This window comes from Protopterus annectens, chromosome 3.part0 (genome assembly GCF_019279795.1).
Source record: "Protopterus annectens isolate FY-2018-M chromosome 3.part0, PAN1.0, whole genome shotgun sequence".
Taxonomy (NCBI): domain Eukaryota; kingdom Metazoa; phylum Chordata; order Ceratodontiformes; family Protopteridae; genus Protopterus; species Protopterus annectens.
Genome location: NC_056731.1, coordinates 1,233,989,562 through 1,234,007,938, shown reverse-complemented (window position 1 = coordinate 1,234,007,938; position 18,377 = coordinate 1,233,989,562).

The following is an 18,377-nucleotide window of genomic DNA, read 5'->3' as shown; positions in this document are numbered from 1 at the left end:
TATAAACAAAATTGATAGAACCTCTGATTGCTCTCCTCTCCACATAAAAAGAGTACAAACTTTGTCACTAACTGAATCGAAGCTGAATACTGTAATCAAATCATTACTGGACCTAAGTTATGAACAATAGAAAAGTTATTACTCCTAAATTACACTAAAATAATAAATAACTTAAATATCTTAAATAGATGTTTGGTGACCCTAGCTTCCACACTTCCACTGGCTCAGCCATCCCATCAACTGTACTATCCAATAATCCAAAAGATCTTAACCAACCCTACTCAACTAATAACCCCCTCCCTCATAATACTCAGTTATTCAGACTCTTCCAGTGATAGCTACTAACTATTCCACTGCCTCATAACAGTACCAGATCAAAGGAGCTACCTACCACCTACATCACTGCCCTACACTATAACAATATCTGCCTACTATACATCACTACTGTAGCAATACTATCATCAGTAGCCACCTTACCTCATACCATGTCGACCTAACAGAACCTATTCCCCTCCATTCTACATCTCTCTTATCCTCAAAATTGGAATACTAACAGGTTTCTCATCTCCTCATTAATCTTTAACCCATCTCCCACCCATTATGCTCACTTCATACTTCTACCTCACCATTACTGCCCCCAAATTTTCCCGAGTTATAGTAAGTTCATGGCAAAAATTATAAAAACTATAATCTACATAGCATCTAAGCTAACTCTCAGCAGAGACATATATCCCAATCCCGGACCATCAATTACTCCAATCTACCTACCAACCCAATACCCCAACCACTCCCACACCATACTACACCTACCTAGGAGAGCAGCTGATAATATTATTTCTAAATAAAAATATTAGAAGCATTCAATGATCTTCGTGCCAATCTTTCCCTGTACTCCCCAGATATTGTACTACTTACTGAAGCATGGTTAAAATCAGATAAAAGTAATAATGAAATATTAGGTCCAGAATACAACATCCTACGGAAGGAGACAATAACCAAAAGGGGAGGTGGCATAACAATTTTATATAAAAATCACCTTAAAGTTGATACCATGAACCTATTCACCCCCAACTTTGACAATGCTGAAGTAATTTTTACCTAATTAAAAATTAATGTCAGTAAACTTCTTAACATAACTGGATGAAACATCCCACCCAGAAACAACATAACCACTTTGGATAACTTACTCCAATGGACTACCACAGGAAACTTGTCATCATGGGTGATTTTAACATTAATCAGCTTACCTGCAATGCTCAAAACTCCACAAATTATATCAATATCCATGGTTTTACTCAAATCATTCAATCTCCTACAGAAATAGACAAATCATCCAAAAGGCAATCAATCATTGACTGAATTGTGATAAACAGACCAACCCATACCTCTCACTCCAGCTGCCTCCCAGATGACCTGCGTGACCATCTACCAATCTTTCTACTAAGGCATCATATGCATCATGCAAACTATATCACTTAGCATCTAATAAGAAACAAAATAAACTTTAAACCCATCAACTTCATATTTGCCATAAAAAGTTGTAACTGGACTCCACTCAAGATTCTCAACCTAGGTGAAGCTGTTAAATACTTCAGCTCCACCTCTTTGGATAACTTGGATTTACATGCTGTGCCGAGAACAATCAGAAATCAAATCTACTGTCGTTCTTTGGCTAAGTAAAGAAACCAGGTCACTGTTTAAAACCAGAGACAAAGCCTGGAACCAATGGCATAAAATGAACTCCCAAGCCTCAAGACAAGCCAATCTTGAACTCAGAAACAAAGCAAAGAAATCAGTTGAACTAGACAAAACTAATTACTGCCCCAACACACAAATAAAGGATCAAAACAATCCTCAAAAGTTTGGGGCAGCCATCAATAACATACTCCTTCCATGTAAATCTAGTACTCCCTCCCCAACCATTACAAACACCACAGACAAAATAGCAACTCAATTCAATAAATACTTCATTGAGATCATTCTAAGCCTATCTGTCCCCCAGGGCCACTCTCCTTCACCAGAACCACCCAGATCATATACTAGCAACACCACCTTTACCTTTCACCCTATCTCTATAGATATGATACAAAGTTGCCTAAAAACTTAAAGCCTACAACACTGACCATAGATAAACTACCAGCCAACTTTCCACAAATTACTGCCAAACCAATCGCACAAACTGTTGCTTTCTTATTAATAGATCCATGTCTGAAAATCTAGTCCATGTAATATGGAAAACCTCACATATTATTCCAGTTCACAAAGGAGGTACTTCCACTGAACTGACCAACAACTGCCCAATTGCTATTCTGCCCCTCTGTCCAAACATTCCTAGAGAGCTATGCACTTTCTCAAACTATTGACTACTTACATTCTCATAATCTTTTGTCAAACAGTCAACACGGCTTCCACCCCTTCCATAGCATTACCACTACTCTAATGTCTTTTACCAATACAATGAACCACCACAAAAACAACTGAAAACTTGTATCTGCTATCTTTCTCAACCTTTCTAAGGCCTTTACTTGGTCTTACATAGTAATCATATTAATGTTCTGATCATAATCTGAGTCAGTCATCCATTGCCTGGTTCCAGAGTTATTTATTGGGTCATCAGGAAGCAGATCAATGGCAGCAGAATCTCTCCCTCTTCTTCCAGTTACTCAAGGAGTCCCCCAAGGTTCCATCTTAGGAGCCCTTCTGTTCACTGTTTTTACTAACAATCTCCACACTTTCGCTCTACATGCTTCTGTAATACAGTATGCATATGATTCCACATTAATATGTGCTGCTTCCATGAACTCCACTCAGTAACATAAGATTCCTTTCTTTCCACTGAAACATGGCTTACTAATTCCCAGCTAATTCTAAACCCTAATAAAACTAAACTTTTGTTATTCCAGCCTACAAGATCTATAGCATCTAACCCCTCCTTTACTAGTTTATCCAGGAATAAAGCCATGATCACTCCTGTAATCCTCACCAAACTATTAGGCGTACAGATTGACAGTAATATGAAATTTGCTATTCACATCTCCCAGACCATAAAGTACACAAAAACTGGGTTTTCAATACAGAAATAAGCAGATTCTTACAAAAAATACTAAGTCCACCATTGCACACACACATCTATTCTCAACAGTCCTTTATGCTTCTCCAATTCTTATTAATCTTAGAAAGACTGAATTGACCAAACGTGACTCCTGTTACAATAAAATAGCAAGGATTGCCACTGCCTCTCCTTATAAGTCACATCATTGTACAGCTCTAAAGCAACTTAACTGCCTGGAATTTCCACAGCTCCTTCTCTGCAATCAACTTACCTTAGCCCATAAAATTCTGCATCAGACAGGGAAGACCCCTGCACTCCAAAATCTTCTACATCCTTAGACCAGTAATAAAATTCTCCATTCCAGTAATAAATTCCTTCTTGATGTAACAAAAGCCAATAATACAGCTGGTGAATCCCTCTTCTTTAACTTCATACCAAAAATATGGAATACACTGCCCCCCATGTAACATCCAGTTCTTCCTTAGTACAGTCTAAAATAATTCTAAAAACTCACCTAGTTAATACACAGCTCTGTTCCTGTACCAATCTTGGCTAGTTCTTACCCGCAGCTTCTTACCCCTACTCTCATTTGCAGTAACTCTACTGCTACTTTACTGTTACCTTAATTTGTAGCTCTGTAGACAAAGTTTCACAAAATTACCATGTCTGAATGAACATGATTTACATCTTATTTGTTCCTCTGACATATGATATTTTTGAATAGTTTCTGCATGTACTCTCAATCATATGTATTCTGTCATGTTACCTGTATGTGTATATATATTATGTTGCCAAATATTGGTTGTACTTGTTTCTCTGACATATGAAAAAATGCTGCATGTAGTCTCAGTCATAGGTATTCTGCAGTGTTATCTGTATGTGTATATATTATGTTGCCTAATACTGGATATACCTGTTTATCTTCTATATATACTCTTAATCTAATGGAATACTGTACATTTATCTGTATTGTATATAGTTTTGTTTCAGTGGAGCTTTTCTCTCCAGGCCTCTGCTGAGAAAGGACTTGTGTCCAGTTGGATTTTTCCCTGTAACCAAATGTAAAATAAATAAATAAATACAATATAGATATGTGTGTGTGTGTGTGTGTGTGTGTGTGTGTGTGTGTGTGTGTGTGTGTGTGTATTTGGATCTTTTACTTTTATTTTCTGCAATCTGTTGAGCACTAATTACTGTGAATTTTTCATTTCTGCCTAAACTAAAATAACATGGTGGTGGTGAACACAGTGATGTGATTCTGTTTTAAGGCTAACCTTTCTTTTCCTCATACTGCACTTTCTATGATTCTAAAAGGCGATATTATCAAGCAAAGCCCTCTCATGCAACATAATTTGCTTAGAATGGTAGTACTCAGAATTACTTCTTATTTTAAATATCTGTGAGCAGAGTGTTTGAGACATTCTCCACCCATTCATTCCTTCATAGGGGCGTTAACCCTCACTATTATTTTTAATATTTTGCCATATTTTAAACACGCTAAGATAATGCTTTCTTCTTCAACTGGACAGTAGGGCTTAAATTTCGTTTTTTGAAACATTAAAAATCAGCTTCTCGTTCATTATATTTCTGTCACTCGTATCAGATTTTTTTCACTCTAAGACTGCAGAGTAAAAGTTATGAAGTTCAAAAGGCTCAGTATAATTAAGGTTTCAAAACAAAGAAGACAGCTGTGCATAACAGTAAACTGTTAAAGAGCTTTAAAACATTTGAATTCAATAAGTAGTCATACAAACATGATTTTTGTTTTCCCCCTTGCAAAAATCTTTGATGTGTGATGGAAATCATGGTGTAAGCTCCACTGGCACAAACTTACAATGGAACAGAGTTCATTAAACACACTGTATTATGCACTCTAAAAGTTGAATGACATGGAAAATCCTTTGTGAGGATGAGAACTGAGACTTTTTTTTAATGAAGCAGTACATAAATCATGTCGTATGCTCTGTGGAAGAAAAATGTTGGATTTATGACATTGATGGCAATGAAGAACAGTGCAGGTGAACCAGAATCATGTCTATTTAATATTTTGTACAGTTGCCATGATTATTTACACCATGGAGCTGAGAGTTGGGAATTGGGGAGCAGACCAATCTGTAGATCCTGTGGACTGTCCAATGAGCTCTGCTATAGACTGATAACTTTATGCCTGTTTACATATATGTGTAACCTCCCAACTAAATGGCACACCACTTGCAGTCTGGGCATTCTAAGCTCTTTATACTGTGTTGGCATCCCTACAAGTGCTGCCCAAGCAAGACCCCAGCTGCATTCTTCCCCACATAATGGGATAGTTGTCATCATCTGCTCATTCCCTTCCTCACCTGGCTGGCCCCTGCTGCTAGTTGAACACGTTTGTCTGGGATTTAATCGCTCTGTGCTATGAGACCAGATATTTCTCATGCTTTTTTTTTTTTAAACCTCAGGATCAGCACTGTGACTCTGAGAAAAGCTACCAGGCTCTACTTACTGTTAACTACTCCTTCTACCATCTCATATTGTGATGAGGATCATAGGCAGAAATGGACATTTTATACTCAGAGTTTCACAATGTTACTCTCCAAGAAGATAACATTTTAAGAAACAGGCACAACTTTCAAAATGCTACCCTATAGATGATACAGAAATTAAGAATCCTTTTTAGTACTTGCCACCAGCAACCAAAAAAAGTGGTGATGTTTCTGGTTTAGTCAACTATAAACATGTTTTGGTTTCTATAAGCTGTATATTCTGACAGACAAACAGAAAAAATACTAACTCAGCTGAGTACACATAGTATGAGTGCCTATACCACTGATTGCAAATTACACAGTCGAAAGTGACCATTTATTCAGCTGGTGATTTGACAAAAAGAATTTGATGGTCTTTGGTAAAAAGCAATATAAATATAATTCAATAATACATTACTGAGGAGGCACAATTTGTGTGGTATCAGGTATAGCCATTTGACAGTTACAGAAAATTATTTAATTTAGCATCTGAGATTAACTGTATGCACATTTCTGTTTTTAGGACTGGCACAAAAACTTAGTTTTGAATTTGTAATTACTCCAGTTCAGACCATATCAAAATGATGGCTTTGGGGAACTAAAGTCCCTGTCTATAAAATAAGGATAAGTGCATTGTCTCTAGCCTTTACTGCCACATACATAACAAATAAATGGCTCATTATTTGGTATTAAAAATATTAAGTACTTATAAATCTTATCGAACACACATTAATTAGAGAAAAAAAGAAAAAGAGAGTACGTTCAGTAATACCATAAGAGTATTTTACTAATGTGACTACTAACTGCCAAAACCTATTTAGTTGGATGCTTTGCTAAAACACTGACACAATATGCTTTGAAACATCCCAAAACATTATCTCACCTAGCAACTGAAGAAATGCTGGCACAGTCTGCCTTCTTGTATTGTGCAATGCTGTGTTCTCACATCAAATGCAAACTGATAGATGTTACATTTTCTGTCAAATGTAAGATAATTAGCTTTGTCAGTGTGATAAATTGCTATGAACTTTGCAAGCAATGCTTATAATTTCCCAAAGATCTTGGCCTACATAATAAAACTGGGAGTGATAACTAATTTAGTTGCATTAGATTTCATTGTAATGATTCATTTTTAATTTGATGACAGCATGTGATATATCAATCTAGAGATTTGTGATTTGGCAAATGATCATCTTTTACTTCTGACCTTAGACAGAAGTTACTGAGGGAAGGGTAAGACTTACTTAGTGAAAGCCATGCAGTTCTAAGCCTCACTCTCCAATTCACACAAAAGTAGAATCAAATAAGATCAATTTTCTTTGTACCCAAACAATTTTTATTTTTCTAATAAGAAGATGAGATGAATTTTGATAGAAAATTAATGAACAACCTGTGCAGTATCTATGATTCAAGATGGGCAATTCTGATGCTGCAACTCTAACCGTGAGAGGATTAAGATTTGTACCACCTGTTAATTGCTGACTCATGAAAATATAAAAAGGAAGGAAGTGATGGGAATTAATAGGAAGTGGAAGTAAATTTTAAGTGGGTAAGCAAAAGTGAAGTATACAATGAAACAAAGGCAGAGAAGAAATGTTGATAATGTTTTTTGGTATGCTGTGTAGAATTTATCATTGAGGACTAATGACTAAGGAATTCTGGAGCAAACAAGTAATCAAAACATACTGCCATTTATTACTATGCTTTGTCGACTGTTTTAAACACAAGAATAGAGAAATGAAAGAAGGTAGTAAATATATAGCTATTATTTTAGTTGCACTTATTATTTTCTGAGACATATTCATAGGTTCATAAGTAAACACTTGGCTACCAGTCCACAGACGTCTACAAGCCTAGCCATCAACCAGCCTGCAGACTTGTACAAGCTTAGCCATCATCCAGAGGTTAGAATCAAACTGTAACTTGTATCTATGGGATGGAAACCTTGACCACTATGACAACTCCACAGTAAAAAGATAATATCACCTCAGATGTGACATGAACCCACAACTCCTGACTTAGGAGAAAATTGCCTTATCCAATAGGCCAAAAGCATTTTTTATCAAAATAAGATGATATTTTAAGAGGCCATAGTAACTCTGCCCAGGGCAGTGATAGCATGCTCAATATTTTTTATGATTACTAAACAGGTTGTCTAAAATCATCTCCATTGCCAATGGAACCAGTGAATAAGTTTAATAATCTGTTTGTCCTTCAGATGAGAGTCACAAAGCATGTATTATCAGTATTAGTATTGTACTTTTAACTCAAATGCCTGTTATATATCCCACGTACATGTTCAGTTACCAAAGGTAGTATTACACTTGAGATCTGGCAAGCATGTAGCCATTAAAAACCATGAAAGGAACAAAGGAAGTATGCCTGATTGATATTAGCATAGATGGTACATTAATATTCATTTCTCTTAGACATAAGTAGAAATAATATTACAAAAGCAAAAGCTATTGAACTGCATATCAAAAAGGGTGTGCAACTTATTCAGAAAAAGAAAATCCTCAGTCCACTCAATGCCAAGCTCATATTCAGCAAAATGAATTTAACTCTAGAAAAACAACACATTGACTTTTGTCAAAAAGGCCTTCACAGGAATACTTACACAGGGGACATGGCTATATGTTAACAAAAAATTATGGAGATTAATAAACTATAAGCTAATTTTAAAATCATATTATCTCCATTGTGGTTTTATGGCAATGGGTGAGATGATGTCTGCTAGCACAATATTTCAGCATCAGATAAATTAACAACACAAATAATTGCTTTGTTTGTGTGTGAAAGGCAGAATGGGCAGGGTTTCAGAAGATTTACTATAAGTTTCACCTTATTTTAATGCATAAGGTCATTTTCATTCATGGAAGAGAACATTTCCTTATCTGTCCTACAAGGCTATTATGTACTACTAAGTCAGTGGAGAGGAAGAGGAACATTTTCTGAACTTCAGCAAAGGACAACAATTTACCACATGGTAAGCTTAAGAAAGATTTTCTAGCATCAGGGTACTCAATTTCTTTATTATGGAAGCAGCGTCTGACAAATTCCATGTTATACTGTGGATTTTACAGAATTATCACATCTGCATCTTCATCAAAATAGAAATACTTTGATGATCATAATATTTTCACAGATAAGAATATAGTAATTTAATTTATCTGAGATACTAAGTAACTGACCCTGTATGTTATCATTATATCATTCCTCAGGAAAATTATTGGTCAATAGTCCAGCTAATGCTGCTAACCACATAACTTCCAACTCTTTGTTGTACACTCTGTCATTACATTACAAAAAGTCAAAGATTTATCCAAAAATCTACAGAACTTGATTCTCGCATATCGACTTATTCAAACTCACTTTATCAACACAAATTTGAGGCTATAACAGTTGGCAAAAGAAGCATAACAGCATCCACTGCCAATTCTTCCTTATAAACTTCTACTCAGGAATATAATAAGATAAAAAAATGGAAATAATTATTTTTTTAGAGTAAAACAGACTTAATCATACCAACATTTTGATCCTGAGGTATGGACTACATTGAACATTTCTATATTGAGCTTTCTGTCAATGACATACCTTGTTTAATTTACATTTCTTTAATGTCCTTTCCAGTAGAAGACACCTATGTTCCTAAAAAAATATTGGGATTGTGATCCATAGAATCACAGAATTCAGAGGAGAGTCAAACCTGTCCAAAGGCACTAGCAATTCTCATGGTCAACATTTTAGTTTAAAAAATTACTCAGGTTAATCAAAATAAAACAGAAGTTCCTCCACAACATAACTCAAGTAAGTCTATGTGATATAAACCAAGGTCATCTACATACAAATAGAGAAAGCTAGTTTATCAGAGAAGCAGACTTCCCACCCTCCACTCTGTTATACTCCATCCTTATCTTTGCTGCTAGAGGGTCAGTATCTACATTGCATAATAAAAGGCAAAAGGGAACAGCCTATTTAGTACCACTGTTAAGACTAGCCAATGGCAAAGGACAACTATGTATAATACCAACATTAAGAATAAGGCCAGGGCAGATGAACAAGATGACTCTCATGGTTATTACGTTTCATATGTAAGGATTCCATTTCTGTGATTATTTCCTGAGGAAGCTTGAGTCTCTGCAGATTCTGAAACAAGCAGGATCATGACACCATGCAATTACCTTCTTGTCAACCACACTCAAAACAGTGGCTGGGCACAGAGTAACAAATGCCACCTGTATTAGTTATAATACTATACTAAGAAATGTTGCTTCTAGGTAAAACTAGTTTTATGAAGGTAGCTCATAAAAGAAAGACATGCTTTCAATTTCACTGTCAACATAGCTATATAGAATTTGTAGCCATTGCATAGTACAGACTTTAGCCTATACCTTCTTCAAAAAATGTATATTTACTAAGATTAAGTACTATGAACATATAATCATACTTCTAATAAGAAGGACTGGGTTACTTCATAGACAGCAGGTTTCTAGCTACATCTAGCAAATGTGATAATCATCTAAGGAAACTGCCCATATATCACCAAAGCAGGTCATTAGACTGAGCTATTTTCCTAGCTATTTTTATTTATTTATTTGTTTGTATGTTTACCTTCAATTCAAAAGAAATGCTATAATTACGGAGACAGCAAGCACGAACTGAATAAAAATAAATTTACTTTATTCTCCACGCAAACAAAAAAAAAACGGAGAATAAAGTGAATTTATTTTTATTCAGTTCATGCTTGCTGTCTCCATAATTACAGCATTTCTTTTGATATTATTAGTGACTTTCGAGTACTTCCACTTGTTGTTTTACCTTCAATTCACATTGAGTACAAGTGCTAGCAAATCTGTCTGAGGGGAATAGTTGGCATCTTGACAGATCTGACTTTTTAAAGAAAGGCTGCATAGCATTTGATACGGATTTAAATGAGATCCCTAACAGCCATTTTGTAGAGCAACTCAAAATATATTAACTAGGTGATTTGTGAGGAATTTCACAGATGCAGTTTGTGGGTGTGGGTGTTTAGGAATATTCGCCCAGTGATATATTTATTAGTCTAAACTTCAAATTTTGTTAACAAAAAATTGACTCTTTTAGTATTATTAGAATAATACCCAAATCATAAACTCAAATTGTGGTGGCAATTTTATAACGTATATTTGTCAGGCTCCAGTTAAAAGCATCTTTACAAAGTAATTATCATCATGGCCAGGGCAGTTTGTTAACTACATGAAGGGACAGCATTTACTTATTTGAAAACTCTAAACACAACTCTTAAGTAGACAGTCTGTCTAAGAGTACAGAGCAGATCTTCCTAGCCTTTTAAATGAATTGCACTTATAATGATGCCATGTTTGACATGCTAACTCCACAAACAGTGAAATTTTCTCCTTTTAAGCATTAGGAATCTCGGCAAAAAGTTAGTCGTTTTCTAACTTTATGAAAAAATGCATGTATTTGAATGATATATGCCAAGCTGCAAGTTGGTGTGAAAGGAAAGATTTGGTAACCTGAAGCATAGATTGCAAGGCAACCATTTTAAGGACTGCAAAAAGTTTATCGATTTTGGATGTAAACCAATTTGGTCAGTGCGTTTGCTGCACCATATCTGCAACATGGAAAAAGATAATATTTGACAAAATGACTGCTATAAATAAAAACCTCCAGTGATGGCTGTGGGATTAATTCCATGACTATCCCTTCCTCACATATATCAGGGAGAGATGATGTAAAGTTGGAAACACCAGTTTATTATGTTACCCACTGCAATAACAACCCTCAGAAATCACAACGTCTTTACTTGAAATGCTGAAGAGTCAGGATATAAATATAGAGAGGAAATAGATGCTGACAATTTCCAATAAATCATGGTCACACCAGCCAAGTTTCTTCCTGATTATCTAAAACATTCATCAGTCTGAAATCCTCAACAGAAGATAATAGTGATAACTCCACGACATCTCAACAAGGTGAATTATGATTAGGTTTCCAGGTACCATAACCCACAATCTAAAGAAGGTAAATGATAATTAGGTTACAAGATGCCATAACCCTCAATGTAAAGAAGGTGAAGGATGATTAGGGTACCAAGTACTATAACTAACAATATAAAGCTTGTCATTCTCTTGGTGAGCCACTGTGGGTATCATAAATATCTATTTATTCAGATGTTGTGATATAGAATGAGGAATGCACATTAACTCTCTTATTAAATAACCATCGCAACCTTTTTAGTTGAATGAATCAATCTTTAAGGTTGTTTATACTTTCACACAAACATTTTAAAAACATAATTTATGGACTCCCTGATCAGCTGTGTGCCATAGAACTAGCTATACCTAGTACAATTGTTCATATAGATCAACAGCAGAGTAATATTTGTAAATCATTTACCAAAACTGTATATTATTGAAAAATGGCAAATGCCAGAATTTAACATAGCAAACATATTAAAAATAGGGTCTATATTAGAACATCGAATTTTCAGAACTTTGAATTTTCTAATATCGACACCTACTAACCGAAAGCTGAGAATAGCAAAAATTAAGATAACTGAATTCTTTCCTAGGGAAAGAATTTGGTCGCCCATTCCTGTCACTTCGCTATTTTCAGCTCTGTGGTGGAACGTTATGGTCAGGTACAGTAAAGTGTCCGATTGTGTGGACGTGAGGGATATGGTGGGATAGGTGAGTAAGGGTTAGGGCATGGGTCAGGTAAGTGTGTGAATGTGTGGACGTGAGGGTTAGGGTGGGATAGGTGCGTTAGGGTTAGGGCACGGGTGAGGTGTGTGTGCGATAGTGGCGGACCTTAGGGTTAGGGATTGGGTTAAGGTAAGTGGGTAGATAGTAGTGTATGTACAGTTTAGTGCAGGTTTCGATGTAACATTTTAGGTGTATGTGTGTGGATTGCTGTTTATTTGGTGTGTTTGTGTGTATGTGTTTAGGATAAACACATTTTTTCCCTAGGAAAAAATTCGCTGTTTTCAATTTTCGATCTTATCAGTTTTTGGTTAGTAGGAGTCAATATTAGAACATTTGAAGTTCTGAAACTTCGATGTTCTAATATAGACCCTTAAAAATGCACTATATAAAATAACTATGTTCATTACGTATGAGTAAATTAGTTCCTACAGTCAGAAACAATCATTTTGATAAACCATTGGGCCCAGTTATTATATAAGAAGGGTCTTACACTACCCACATACATGATTAACAAACAAATAAACAAACAAACAATACATAAATAAATAAACTGCATTAGGAAATGAAAACTGTGTTCATGTTTCCAGACTCCAAATCCAATAGTCACTCAAGGAAACATTCTTAACTGGAAAGTAGCATGCATGCAAGGCAAAGTATATGCTTTCTTCTTTTTCTTTTGGCTGATCCCATTAGGGCTCACCACAGTGGATCATCTGTTTCCATTTCTTTCTGTCCTCTGCATCTTGATCTGTCACACCAACCGCCTGCATGTCCTCTCTCACCACATCCATAAACCTTATCTTAGGCCTTCCTCTTTTCCTCTTACCTGGCAGCTCCATCCTTAGCATCCTTCTTCCAATATATCCAGCATTTCTCCTCAACACATTTCTAAACCAACGCAATCTTGGGTCTCTGGCTTTGTCTCCAAACCATCCAACCTGAGCTGATCCTCTAATCTACTCCTTTCTAATCCTGTCCATCCTCATTACGTCCAGTGCAAATCTTAACATTTTTATCTCTGAAACCTCCAGCTCTGATTCCTGTCTTTTTGTCAGTGCCACTGTCTCTGACCCATATAACATAGCTGATCTCACTACCATCTTGTAGACCTTCCCTTTCACTCTTACTGGTACCCGTCTGTCACAAATCACTCCTGACACTCTACTCTACCCACTCCACCCTACCTGCACTCTCTTCTTCACCTCTCTCCCACACTCACCATTACTCTGAACTGTTGATCCCAAGTATTTAAACTCATCCACCTTCACCAACTCTACTCCCTGCATCCTCACCATTCCTCTATCCTTGCTCTCATTCACAAACATATATTCTGTCTTAATCCTGCTGACCTTCATTCTTCTCCTCTCTAGAGCATAGCTCCACCTCTCCAGGGTTTCTTCAACCTGGTCCCTACTATCACTACAGATCACAATGTCATCCACAAACATCATAGTCCACGGGGAATCCTGTTTGATCTCATCTGTCTATCTGCCCATTGCCATTGCAAATAAGAAAGGGCTCAGAGCTGATCCTTGATGTAACCCAACTCCACACTGAATGCATCCATCAATCCTACCACAGACCACACCACTGTCACATTGCCCTCGTACATATGCTGTACCACTCTTACATACTTCTCTGCCACTCCCAACTTCCTCGTAAAATACCAGAAAACCTCTTTAGGCACACTGTCATATGTTTTCTCTAAGTCCACAAAGACATAATGCAAACCCTTCTGACCTTCTCTATACTTCTCCATCAACACCTTCAGAGTAAACATCACATTTGTAGTGCTCTTTCCTGGCATGAAACCATACTGCTGCTCAATAATCATCACCTCCCTTCTTAACCTAGCTTCCAAAACCCTTTACCATAACTTCATGCTGTGGCTGATCAATGCTATCCCTCTGCAGTTACTACAGCTCTGCACATTACCCTTATACTTAAAAATCGGTACCAATACACTTCTCCAGTCCTTAGGCATCCTCTCACTTTCCAAGATTCCGTTAAACAATCTGGTTAAAAACCCCACTGCCATCTCTCCTAAACACCTCCATGCTTCCACAGGTATGTCATCTGGACCAACAGCCTTTCCATTCTTCATCCTCTTCATAGCTGTCCTTACTTCCTCCTTGCTCATCCATTGTGCTTCCTGATTCACTATCCCCACATCATCCAGCCTTCGCTTTCTCAGTCACTTCATTTATTAGCCACTTGAAGTACTCTTTCCATCTGCTCAACACACTCTCCTCACGTGTGAGCCTTTTCTGATGTAATGCAAAGTAAAACAGAACCACTGTAAACCATGCACAAGTTCAAGCCAAATACAAATTTATTGCTGCAAGTTAAACCTTTCACCAAAAATGGCTTCCTCAGGAAAATCTAGGATCACAATTCAAACTTTCAGTTTAAATATTATAACATTGGTCACATGAGTAAAATACTGGTCAGGTGATGGATGTAAAACCAGATGACATTTTCAAAAACCTTTAACATTTAAAGAGACCACTTGACATTTAAAAGGCACATAATACTCAAATATATGAAACAACATATATATATATATATATATATATATATATATATATATATATATATATATATATGGGATCCATACAGATGCTCGACTGCATCTTTTACTGAATCCCAAATTGGTGAGCATACTTGTGCAAAAGTGACTGGGGCAGCCACAGTGGTGCAGTGGTTATCATTTCACCTCACAGCAAGAGGTTCCCTGGTTCGATCCATGGCTGGGGTGCCTTCTGTGTGGAGTCTGCATGTCCTCCCTGTGGTCGCGTGGGTTTCCTCTGGGTGCTCCAGTTTTCTCCCACATCCCAAAGACATGCTGTAGGTGGATTGGACACTCTAAAATTGGCCCTAGGTGTGAGTGCATGTGTGTGTGTGTATGTGTGCCTTCTGTGGAAGGTTGGGTGCCGGGCTGGCAACTCGACACCGTAAAACTCCACTGCCAGTCATGAGTGGAGAGATGATCCACTGTGGCGACCCCTAACTGGGAAAAGCCGAAAGAAGAAGAAGACTTGTGCAAAAGTGATTTTCACCAAAGCAGCACTTTCACCTAAGTATGCTTGTTGTTCCAGTCGTACTACGGTGTGGTAAGGGAAAATTCCCTTTTCCCCACTGTAGTGCTTCCTTGGAGTGAGAATATTAAAGTAGGGTGTGTGGGGGCACAGCCCCCCACAACAGGGGGTGCAGGGTGGCTTGCCCCCCTGCATTCAAGTAGACTTTGTGTTTTTTTTTTTTTGCTTTTTTAACATACTTTAACAAAATCACTTTTTTGATTAAAACACTTTTGTTAAAGTGTGTTCGGTGGTTTTCGATTTGGACTTTTGATCTTTCGATCAAAAGTCCTAGATATATATATATATATATATATATATATATATATATATATATATATACATACGTATATAATATGAAAATGTATAAAATAGTATATACATATTTAAAAAGACAACTTTCTTAAATTATGGTGAGAACTTACTAAACATTCAAAATTATTAGAGAAATTCTCTTCATGAATAGTTCACACTGTATATGCCAGTTACTTAGTCTTTCTGGCTGACAGGTTTCTGCAATCAGGAAATGAGAGAAAACCTCTTCTACTTTGTACCTCTTGTTAATTGCTTTATGTTGGCTATAGACTGATTACTCTCTGTTTCAATTTGACCTGAGGGTGGAGCATACCTCTCGACCTCTTACTGCAAGAAATCTAGACAAAGCCTGATATAATGGGGGTGAGGAAGAGACAAAGGACCAAAAATAGGGACGCATTTTAAATATTACTCTTATAACCTTAGAAAGTTGCTAGAAATACAGCATTTGTATTAGCATGCATTTTCTGAATGATATGAAGTTTAAAACTCAAATGCATTTCATTATTTATTGACTTCAATCCTCTGCTCATCCCTGTGATTTGCCAAAAAAACACAAATTTTATGAGCAATAGACCAAAAATATAAACCAAAAATCTGGATATTGTGCAAAAATCCTGACAGTTGAGAGGTATGGGGTAGAGGCTGAAATATTACTTGGTGATGTGAATGTCAGTTGGTTGGACAAAAACTTCCCCTACATCTTGTTTGAAATTATTTTGTTTCCCACAGCTAATTAGTAACCCCATACATTATAGCAAGACTTCAAAATTCCTATTAGACTGGATGCTAGTATCATACTCTAGCAAATACACCACCTCAAGCAGAATGTCTGACTGTCTCAGTGATCATTTCCAATCTATACAACCAGACATCTCACACACACACTTACAGGATGCTTTTAAAACTATGCACAACCTTTCCAAGTTTAACCCAGAAATGTTCATTACTACCCTACCATCTACTAACTAAAACTCCCTAAAATTCCTCCCCTTAGATGATGCTGTAAATGAATTCAGTACCACTAACCTGAATAGCCTTGCACTTGTTAGAAGGAAGAGATTAAAAACAAATAATGCAATCTGGCTATCCAAAAAAGTAGAATGCTAATGCGTGATAGCGGAAAAGCATGGAAAGAATAACAAAAATATAAAACGCCACGATACCGTGAAGACTTCAGAATGTTTACCATCATATGAAAAAGCAAATTAATGGAGACAAAACTATACTATAATAACTTTCAGACTAATAGTAGACACAACCCTAAAAAATTCTGGACAAACATTTAAGAAATCTTGTATCCCAACCATAACTTCAACCCTAACCCCTCTCCTAATAGCTCATCATCCAAAAACGGCAGTACAATTCAACTCTTATTTCATGGATGGTGTAGCATCCCTGACCAAGGATTCTACAGCATCTAATCCTAACCCTGCCAGCAGCCATGTATTAACCACATTCACTTTCACCTTCAAACCTGTGCCCATATCTTGTATAAAAATACTTTTAAACTGAAATCATGCTTTACTTCAGCTGATGAACTTTCCAAGTGAGTACCTTAAAACAGAAGCTGATTGCATTACCTACACTGTCTCCAGTCCTTATAAACAGGTCAGTCCAGGATTCCCACATTCTATCTCTCTGGAAAAAGGTCACACATTACTGATCTACAAAAAGGAGGAAATTCAACAGACATTATTGACTTTAGACCTATAGCAATCTTATTCCCCTCTCCAAAATACTTGAGAAATATATTCAAAAACAATTGCTAAACTATCTCCTGCAGGTAAAGCTCCTATTACCCAAAAAGCATGGCTTGATTTCTTCCCACAGTACTAATCCTACATTTTTAACCTATATAGATACTGTCAATACAGCTAGAGATAACAGCAAACAAGTTTCAGCCTTATTTCCAGACTTATCTAAAGCGTTCAACACAGTTTATTACAGAAACTCTACTTTGAATGTCCTTGTTAGGTCTCTCAGCTACCCTTCTATGCTTCAAATGGTACCTGTCCAACAGGTATCAGTGAGTAAAATGGCAGTTCACCCTCTCTCCATACCTCTCAGTCACCACTGGTGTACCACAAGGCACTATCTTTGGTCCCCTCTTCTTTAGCATTATCACCAACTCCCTCCACACATCCACATAACAGGCCTCCTTAATACAGTGCATAGATGACTGCACACTTATGTGCACATCTGACAACATGGCGCACCTCCAAATAATTACTCAAGAAGCTTTATCAGCAACTGAAACATGGCTTTGTAACTTAAAACTCATGCTTAGCCCTAAAAAAGTGCAAACTGCTACGTTTTTCACCAAATCCTTTTCCCATGAAAAAAAAAAATGTGTTCTGTCTTGATGATATAACCATTAAAGTCACTTCTCTTTGCAAATTATTAGGGATGATAGTGGATAATAATTTTAAAATTGGCCTGCATTTACAAAATTGCATAAGAAAAACTCATCACACACTAGGGATGCTTTATAGAGCCAAAAACATTCTCTCTCTCACTGGTGCAACAAAAGCAACACTTGCCACTACTTAACTCCTCCTCACACGTCTTTATGATGCTCCCATCTCTGCTAACCTCCAGGTATCACAAAAATCAAAACTCAAATAATGCTTTGACAAAGTTCCTAAATTTGCAGCAAATACTCCTTTCAGAACCTACCACTATCTACAAAGCCTAAATTGGTTAGAACTACATCATC